Raw genomic sequence first — 10,294 nt, 5'->3', positions numbered from 1 at the left:
CCTTATCAGGGCTCAGCTTCTCTCCCAGCACAAAGCCTCTACACATACAGATACTACCAATACAAAACCAAACACACACAAACACCTTCTCCTCCAACAGAACTCCCACTCATACTCCCCTGTTTACAGCTCTGTTTGCTAGCTCCTGTAGCGCTGCAGCTGTCTGTGCAGCTGCCTGACTGGCTGCTCCCTTTATAGGACCCCTAGTCAGTGAAGCCCCGCCCCCTAATCAGGGCTCAGCTTCTCTCCCAGCACAAAGCCCCTACACATACAGATACTACCAATACAAAACCAAACACACACAAATAGCTTCTCCTCCAACGGAACTCCCACTCAAACTCCCCTGTTTAGAGCTCTGTTTGCTAGCTCCTGTGCCGCTGCAGCTGTGTGTGCCGCTACCTTTATAGGACCCCTAGTCAGTGAAGCCCCGCCCCCGAATCAGGGCTCAGCTTCTCTCCCAGCACAAAGCCCCTACACATACATATACTACCAATACAAAACCAAACACACACAAATAGCTTCTCCTCCAACGGAACTCCCACTCAAACTCCCCTGTTTACAGCTCTGTTTGCTAGCTCCTGTGCCACTGCAGCTGTCTGTGCCGCTGCCTGACTGGCTGCTCCCTTTATAGGACCCCTAGTCAGTGAAGCCCCGCCCCCTAATCACGGCTCAGCTTCTCTCCCAGCACAAAGCCCCTCCAAGCCTCTACACATACAGATACTACCAATACAAAAACACACACAAACACAAATACCTTCTCCTCCAACAGAACTCCAACTCAAACTCCCCTGTTTATAGCTCTGTTTGCTAGCTCCTGTGCCACTGCAGCTGTCTGTGCCGCTGCCTGACTGGCTGCTACCTTCATAGGACCCCTAGTCAGTGAAGCCCCGCCCCCGAATCAGGGCTCAGCTTCTCTCCCAGCACAAAGCCCCTACACATACAGGTACTACCAATCCAAACCAAACACACACACATACGTTCTCCTCCAACAGAACTCCCACTCAAACTCCCCTGTTTACAGCTCTTTTTGCTAGCTCCTGTGCCCCTGCAGCTGTCTGTGCTGTTGCCTGACTGGCTGCTCCCTTTATAGGACCCCTAGTCAGTGAAGCCCCGCCCCCTAATCAGGGCTCAGCTTCTCTCCCAGCACAAAGCCCCTAAACATACAGGTACTACCAATACAAAACCAAACACACACAAATACCTTCTCCTCGAACAGAACTCCCACTCAAACTCCCCTGCTTACAGCTCTGTTTGCTAGCTTCTGTGCCACTGCAGCTGTCTGTGCTGCTTCCTGACTGGCTGCTACCTTCATAGGACCCCTAGTCAGTGAAGCCCCGCCCCCTAATCAGGGCTCAGCTTCTCTCCCAGCACAAAGCCCCTAAACATACAGGTACTACCAATACAAAACCAAACACACACAAATACCTTCTCCTCCAACAGAACTCCCACTCAAACTCCCCTGTTTACAGCTCTGTTTGCTAGCTCCTGTGCCGCTGCCTGACTGGCTGCTCCCTTTATAGGACCCCTAGTCAGTGAAGCCCCGCCCCCTAATCAGGGCTCAGCTTCTCTCCCAGCACAAAGCCCCTACACATACAGATACTACCAATACAAAACCAAACACACACAAATAACTTCTCCTCCAACAGGGGAGTTTGAGTGGGAGTTCTGTTTACAGCTCTGTTTGCTAGCTCCTGTGACGCTGCAGCTGTCTGTGCCGCTGCCTGACTGGCTGCTACCTTTATAGGACCCCTAGTCAGTGAAGCCCCGCCCCCTAATCACGGCTCAGATTCTCTCCCAGCACAAAGCCCCTACAAATACAGATACTAAAAATACAAAACCAAACACACACAAATACGTTCTCCTCCAACAGAACTCCCACTCAAACTCCCCTGTTTACAGCTCTGTTTGTTAGCTCCTGTGCCGCTGCCTGACTGGCTGCTATCTTTACAGGACCCCTAGTCAGGGAAGCCCTGCCCCCTAACCAGGGCTCAGCTTCTCTCCCAGCACAAAGCCCCTACACATACAGATACCACCAATACAAAACCAGACACGCAAAAATAACTTCTCCTCCAACAGGGGAGTTTGAGTGGGAGTTCTGTTTACAGCTCTGTTTGCTAGCTCCTGTGACGCTGCAGCTGTCTGTGCCGCTGCCTGACTGGCTGCTATCTTTACAGGACCCCTAGTCAGGGAAGCCCTGCCCCCTAACCAGGGCTCAGCTTCTCTCCCAGCACAAAGCCCCTACACATACAGGTACTACCAATCCAAACCAAACACACACACATACGTTCTCCTCCAACAGAACTCCCACTCAAACTCCCCTGTTTACAGCTCTGTTTGTTAACTCCTGTGCCGCTGCCTGACTGGCTGCTACCTTTATAGGACCCCTAGTCAGGCAAGCCTCGCCCCCTAATCAGGGCTCAGCTTCTCTCCCAGCACAAAGCCCCTACACATACAGATACTACCAATACAAAACCAAACACACACAAACACCTTCTCCTCCAACAGAACTCCCACTCAAACGCCCCTGTTTACAGCTCTGTTTGCTAGGTCCTGTTCCGCTGCAGCTGTCTGTGCCGCTTCCTGACTGGCTGCTCCCTTTTTAGGACCCCTAGTCAGTGAAGACCCGCCCCCTAATCAGGGCTCAGCTTCTCTCCCAGCACAAAGCCCCTCCAAGCCTCTACACATACAGATACTACCAGTACAAAACCAAACACACACACAAATACCTTCTCCTCAAACAGAACTCTCACTCAAACTCCCCTCTTTACAGCTCTGTTTGCTAGCTCCTGTACCGCTGCCTGACTGGCTGCTCCCTTTATAGGACCACTAGTCAGTGAAGCCCCGCCCCTAATCAGGGCTCAGCTTCTCTCCCAGCACAAAGCCCCTCCAAGCCTCTGCACATACAGATACTACGAATGCAAAAACACACACAAACACCTTCTCCTCCAACAGAACTCCAACTCAAACTCCCCTGTTTACAGCTCTCTTTGCTAGCTCCTGTGCCGCTGCCTGACTGGCTGCTACCTTTATAGGACCCCTAGTCAGTGAAGCCCCGCCCCATAATCAGGGCTCAGCTTCTCTCCCAGCACAAAGCCCCTACACATCCAGATACTACCAATACAAAACCAAACAAACACAAATACCTTCTCCTCCAACGGAACTCCCACTCAAACTCCCCTGTTTACAGCTGTGTTTGCTAGCTCCTGTGCTGCTGAAGCTGTCTGTGCCGCTGCCTGACTGGCTGCTACCTTTATAGGACCCCTAGTCAGTGAAGCCCCGCCTCCTATCAGGGCTCAACTTCTCTCCCAGCACAAAGCCCCTACACATACAGATACTACCAATACAAAACCAAACACACAGAAATACCTACTCCTCCAGCAGAACTCCCACTCAAACTCCCCTGTTTACAGATCTGTTTGCTAGCTCCTGTGCCGCTGCAGCTGTCTGTGCCGCTACCTTTATAGGACCCCTAGTCAGTGAAGCCCCGCCCCCTATCAGGGCTCAGCTTCTCTCCCAGCACAAAGCCCCTACACATACAGATACTACCAATACAAAACCAAACACACACAAACCTCTTCTCCTCCAACAGAACTCCCACTCCAACTCCCCTGTTTACAGCTCTGTTTGCTAGCTCCCGTGCCGCTGCAGTTGTCTGTGCCGCTGCCTGACTGGCTGCTACCTTTATAGGACACCTAGTCAGGGAAGCCCCGCCCCCTAATCAGGGCTCACCTTCTCTCCCAGCACAAAGCCCCTACACATACAGATACTACCAATACAAAACCAAGCACACACACACACACAAATACCTTCTCCTCCAAAAGAACTCCCACTCAAACTCCCGTGTTTCCAGCTCTGTTTGCTAGCTCCTGTGCCGCAGCAGCTCTCTTTGCCGCTGCCTGACTGGCTGCTACCTTTATAGGACCCCTAGTCAGGGAAGCCCCACCCCCTAATCAGGGCTCAGCTTCTCTCCCAGCACGAAGCCTCTACACATACAGATACTGACAATACAAAACCAAACACACAAACACAAATACCTTCTCCTCCTACAGAACTCCCACTCAAACTCCCCTGTTTACAGCTCTGTTTGCTAGCTCCTGTGCCGCTGCCTGACTGGCTGCTACCTTTATAGGACCCCTAGTCAGGGAAGCCCCGCCCCCTAATCAGGGATCAGCTTCTCTCCCAGCACAAAGCCCCTCCAAGCCTCTACACATACAGATACTACCAATACAAAACCAAACAAACAAACACCTTCTCCTCCAACAGAACTCCCACTCAAACTCCCCTGTTTACAGCTCTGTTTCCTAGCTCCTGTGTCGCTGCAGCTGTCTGTGCCGCTGCCTGACTGGCTGCTACCTTTATAGGACCCCTAGTCAGGGAAGTCCCGCCCCCTAATCAGGGCTCACCTTCTCTCCCAGCACAAAGCCCCTACACATACAGATACTACCAATACAAAACCAAACACAGACACACACAAATACCTTCTCCTCCAGCAGAACTCCCACTCAAACTCCCCTGTTTACAGCTCTGTTTGCTAGCTCCTGGGCCGCTGCCTGACTGGCTGCTACCTTTATAGGACCCCTAGTCAGGGAAGCCCCACCCCCTAATCAGGGCTCAGCTTCTCTCCCAGCACGAAGCCCCTACACATACAGATACTGACAATACAAAACCAAACACACAAACACAAATACCTTCTCCTCCTACAGAACTCCCACTCAAACTCCCCTGTTCACAGCTCTGTTTGCTAGCTCCTGTGCCGCTGCAGCTGTCTGTGCCGCTACCTTTATAGGACCCCTAGTCAGTGAAGCCCCGCCCCCTAATCAGGGCTCTGCTTCTCTCCCAGCACAAAGGCCCTACACATACAGATACTACCAATACAAAACCAAACACACACACACAAATACCTTCTCCTCCAACAGAACTCCCACTCAAACTCCCCTGTTTACAGCTCTGTTTGCTACCTCCTGTGCCGCTGCCTGACTGGCTGCTACCTTTATAGGACCCCTAGTCAGGGAAGCCCCGCCCCCTAATCAGGACTCAGCTTCTCTCCCAGCACGAAGCCCCTACACATACAGATACTACCAATACAAAACCAAACACACACAAATACCTTCTCCTTCAACAGAACTCCCACTCAAACTCCCCTGTTTACAGCTCTGTTTGCTACCTCCTGTGCCGCTGCAGCTGTCTGTGCCGCTACCTTTATAAGACCCATAGTCAGTGAAGCCCCGCCCCCTAATCAGGGATCAGCTTCTCTCCCAGCACAAAGCCCCTCCAAGCCTCTACACATACAGATACTACCAATACAAAACCAAACACACACAAACACCTTCTCCTCCAACAGAACTCCCACTCAAACTCCCCCATTTACAGCTCTGCTTGCTAGCTCCTGTGCCGCTGCCTGACTGGCTGCTACCTTTATAGGACTCCTAGTCAGTGAAGCCCCGCCCCCTAATCAGGGCTCAGCTTCTCTCCCAGCACAAAGCCCCTACAAGCCTCTACAGCCTCTTGGGGAAATATCTCCTGTGCCACCGCCAAAAATACTCCTGGAGTGGGAACGGTCAGAGGCCTCACTGGCGGGCTGGCTTTGTTTTCCTACCACCTTGTGATGCTGGCCGCAGAGAGAATGCTGGTCTGTAGGTGGCCTTCAGTGAGGGTTCGGCATGCCAGAGAGCAGGGAGCAGGCTGTCTGTCTGTCTCTGTGGCTGTCTGCTGGCCACACATAGGCATGTTCCTCTTCTCCTCTTGCCCCACCCACGGTTGCTCTGTGCCTTTTAAGCCTTCCCTTGGAGCTGTCAGCACCAGCCGCCTCTGCTCTAGGTGCCCAGAGGAGGAGAGATGTGCTGGGCTCCAGCCTGGAACACTTTCTCCCTCCTGCCTAGCCCTGACTATGAAGCCTGTCCCTGGCACTCCTTTATTCAAGCGCCATGTGGGCAAGAGGAAGAGGTTGGCAACTGCAGGTAGAAGGACCAAACTTGTAAGCATCAGGTGAAGCATTGAGAAACACAATGTTCAGGTGTCTCTAGCCAGACTGTTAAGTTCCAGGGCCCCAACCTATTGTGGCCAGACCCTTGAACCAGCTGGACCAAAGACCTATCTCCAGTGGGCATCAGTTGCCCAGGAAGAGGGAAAAAATTCACTCTGATTCACCCAGAGACACGGAAACCAAGCACCCTAAACTCTAAAGCTTTGCAGCAAACCAACATAGACCCAGGAAGTCCCACTGGGATTCGAACTCAGATCGCAGGATTCAGAGTTTTGCATGCTGACCATTACACCATAGGACCTGCTAGCATTTCCATTTCTGGACCCCTGTGACTCTCAGCTGGCTGGCTAGCACTCTGCACTTATTGCTTCCCTCCGGCTGCTTCCTCTTGCAGGACTCTCTCTCCTCCATCAACTGTAGCCCTGCAGTACCAGATCTGCGGGTCCTGCCCTGAGTCCCTGCATCCCCCTGCTTTGTCTCCATTCCCTGCAGGCCACAAAAATGTCATGGGAGGCCGCCCCTCCCCTCACTCGGTGATCCTGCTCAAATCGTCCAGCTGCAGCCTCATCTCCTGGAACTCAGCCAGCTGTCACTTGATCCAATTGTACAGCAGCCCACAGCCTCCCCCTGGGTCTGCCCCACCTGGTTATTCCTTACAGGCTGACCTGACCCCCCTTCCAAGCCCAGATTCGCCCACTAAGCAGCCTACTGGCACTCAGAGCCACAGACATGGAGGTGCTGGAGGAGGGAGGTGTGACTCTAGGGTGGGGTTCTTCTCTAAAGATGGCTGGCAGAAAGGTGGTGCTCAGCTCTGTCAGTGACCTGCCCCTTTGCCTCGCAGCCAGGGGATGCAGACAGTTATGTAAAGTTCATAAAGGGAGTATTTGGTTCCAAGTGAATGTGAGGAATGTGCAATTATGAGAGGGAATTTCCATCCCTCCTTCACTTATGCAGCAGGGCCCCAGTGGCCTAATGGATAAGGCATTGGCTTCCTAAGCCAGAGATTGTGGGTCCAAGTCCCATCTGGGGTGAAAAGCTGCTTTCTTCTTCTATATTGCAAGGAAACCTTGGTCTTATTTTCACCAAGGAAGCTGGGAGATGTTGGAACACAAAGTACTGGATCTTGGGAACAATCCTCCACAAATGTCATCTTCCACTCGACAAACGCTTTCTAAACCCACCAGTAGCAAACAGTTAATACTAGTGTTTGTCTGAGAACAGAGTGAAGGGGAGTGTTTACTCCAACATGTCAATGAACAAAACAGATGGAAAGAGGAAGGCCGTTCTGAAAGAGAATGGATCTGTCTGGAGACAAAGCAGAGCCTGAGGATGAGCAATGGTGTGAAAAGAAGAGGTTCAAATGTCTGTTAGATGTTAGTTAGGTTGGTCTGGCAAATTTAAAGAAAATACCAATGCCCTTAGCATGATGCGGACACTGGCTGTTTCTGACCTTTTACGAAGAGTTCATTGAGAAATATTTTCCTTAATTATGTTATGGAATAAAGGGTGTGTCATAAATATAAAGGGAAGGGTAAACCCCTTTGAAATCCCTCCTGGCCAGGGGAAAGCTCCTCTCACCTGTAAAGGGTTAAGAAGCTAAAGGTAACCTTGCTGGCACCTGACCAAAATGACCAATGAGGAGACAAGATACTTTCAAAAGCTGGGAGGAGGGAGAGAAACAAAGGGTCTGTGTGTCTGTCTATATGCTGGTTTCTGCCGGGGATAGACCAGGAATGGAATCTTAGAACTTTTAGTAAGTAATCTAGCTAGGTATGTGTTAGATTATGATTTCTTTAAATGGCTGAGAAAAGAATTGTGCTGAATAGAATAACTATTTCTGTCTGTGTATCTTTTTTGTAACTTAAGGTTTTGCCTAGAGGGGTTCTCTATGTTTTTGAATCTAATTACCCTGTAAGAGATCTACCATTCTGATTTTACAGGGGGGATTTCTTTATTTCTATTTACTTCTATTTTTATTAAAAGTCTTCTTGTAAGAAAACTGAATGCTTTTTCATTGTTCTCAGATCCAAGGGTTTGGGTCTGTGGTCACCTATGCAAATTGGTGAGGCTTTTTATCCAACATTTCCCAGGAAAGGGGGGGTGCAAGTGTTGGGAGGATTGTTCATTGTTCTTAAGATCCAAGGGTCTGGGTCTGTAGTCACCTAGGCAAATTGGTGAGGCTTTTTACCAAACCTGGTCCAGGAAGTGGGGTGCAAGGTTTTGGGAAGTATTTGGGGGGGAAAGACGCGTCCAAACAGCTCTTCCCTAGTAACCAGTATTAGTTTGGTGGTGGTAGCGGCCAATCCAAGGACAATGGGTGGAATATTTTGTACCTTGGGGAAGTTTTGACCTAAGCTGGTAAAGATAAGCTTAGGAGGTTTTTCATGCAGGTCCCCACATCTGTACCATAGAGTTCAGAGTGGGGGAGGAACCTTGACATGGTGGCATAGTGGTGGGATTAACCTGAAATTATTTTGAGATCCAGTTGAGATTTTTTGAACTAGAAATACAGATTTTAAAAAGGAATTTTTTTTTTCCTTTGGAAAGGAAGTCCAGAAAGCAGCTGAAACTGAAAGCAGCTTGTTTTTTCTCTGCTTTGTGGCCAAGCAGAGACAAAAGGGGATTATCTTTGTGAATTGCAGGTTTTCTTTGCCTGGAGGCAGGGTACTTAACTCCTGCAGGGAAATTCACAGTCTTCCAACCCAGAGGTTTTTTTTTCTTTTCTTTACTTCCTAAAAGTAAATAGGGGGGGTGTGTTCTACCCATTTGCTTTTTCTTTGGGCTGGGTAAGCAGGTTTCCAAGTAGTTGGAGGTTTTTTGCTTTAATTTGGGCCCAGAGCAGAGACAAGGGAATTGTCTTTTTCTGTAGGCTGACAATCACTTTCAGAGAATAGGTATTCTATTCCAGCACAGCAAAATTTTACAGCCAAGTTTTGTTTGTTTCTTTCTAAACCTCGGATGTAAAGTTAGTTAAAAACAGAGAGGTTAGAATGACCAAATCCGCAGCTCGACTACAGCTGGAATTAGCCAAATTTCAGGCTGAGGAAAAACAAAGGGAACATGAAAGACAGATAGAACTCATGCTGCTGGAGAAGGAGGTACAGGAGGCTGCCCACAAGAGGGAAATGGAAGCAAGGAAGCATTTGGAGGAGGAGAAGGAAAAAGAGAGGAAGCATGTGGAGGAGGAGAAGGAAAAGAGAGGAAGCATGTGGAGGAGGTGGAGAGGATAAAGGCCCAACAGAATATACCAACAAACCCTAGCAATCCTTCTCCAGGTACCACTTCCCATCCCAGAAAGTTCCCCACCTACAAGGCAGGTGATGATAGGCCTTCTTAGAAAACTTCGAAAGGGCCTGCCTTGGGTACATCTCTACTGACCAATACATGGTAGAGCTGAGGCCACAGCTCAGTGGACCCTTAGCTGAGGTGGCAGCTGAAATGCCTAAAGTAACACATGAACAAGTATGAACTGTTTAAATCCAAGGTCACAGTCAGAATGGGGATAACACCTGAGCAGTCTCGTCGGAGGTTCAGAGCCCTAAGGTGGAAACCAGACATGTCATTTACCTGACATGCCTACCACATTGTGAAACATTGGGATGCCTGGATATCAGGAGCAAGTGTTGAATCTCCACTAAATTTGCCCTTCCTAATGCAAATGGAACAACTCTTAGAGGGTGTTCCTGAGGAAATAGAAAGATACTTCCTAGATGGGAAACCCAAAACTGTAATCGAGGCAGGAGAGATTGGAGCCAGATGGGTGGAGGTGGCAGAGAAGAAGAAAACTGGTCGCAGGTGGAGCGGAGACCAGAAGGGACCACCCCAGACCACACCCTATTACCAGGGGCCGCCCAAGGCCCCACCTACCTCCCAAAGAACCCTCCAGACCCCTTATCGTCCCACCACCCCGTTCTCCAGCAACCCTCCTCGCCCCAGTGACCCGTCAGCTGGACGATGTTTTAAATGTAACGAGCTGGGGCATGTAAAGGCCAACTGCCCCAAGAACCCCAACAGATTACAGTTCATTGCACCGGAATCACACCAGAGGTCCACAGGCCCAGATATCTCCCAGATACTCTTGGAGCGGAGGGAAACTGTGAGTGTGGGCGGGAAGAAGGTCACCGCGTGGAGGGACACCGGAGCACAAGTGTCAGCTATCCATGCTTCCTTAGTGGACCCCAATTTAATCAACCCAGAGATCCAAGTGACGATTCAACCCTTCAAGTCCAACTCTTTCAATTTGACTACAGGCAAGTTGCCTGTCCAGTACAAGGGCTGGTCAGGAATGTGGACTTTTGCAGTCTATGGTTA

At 50.1% G+C, this 10,294-nt stretch overlaps 1 non-coding gene across 1 annotated transcript; it reads left to right on the top strand.

Moving 5' to 3' along the window:
* The first annotated feature begins 6,941 nt into the window (after nt 1-6,941).
* TRNAR-CCU (transfer RNA arginine (anticodon CCU)) lies at nt 6,942-7,014 on the top strand. Its single transcript has one exon. It is a non-coding gene; the product is annotated as a tRNA-Arg (tRNA).
* The last annotated feature ends 3,280 nt before the right edge of the window (nt 7,015-10,294 follow it).

The sequence above is a fragment of the Lepidochelys kempii genome, chromosome 16 (assembly GCF_965140285.1).
Source record: "Lepidochelys kempii isolate rLepKem1 chromosome 16, rLepKem1.hap1, whole genome shotgun sequence".
NCBI classification, from domain to species: domain Eukaryota; kingdom Metazoa; phylum Chordata; order Testudines; family Cheloniidae; genus Lepidochelys; species Lepidochelys kempii.
The sequence above is the reverse complement of the archived record's forward strand: the minus strand, read 5'-3'. Positions and strand labels throughout refer to the sequence as shown.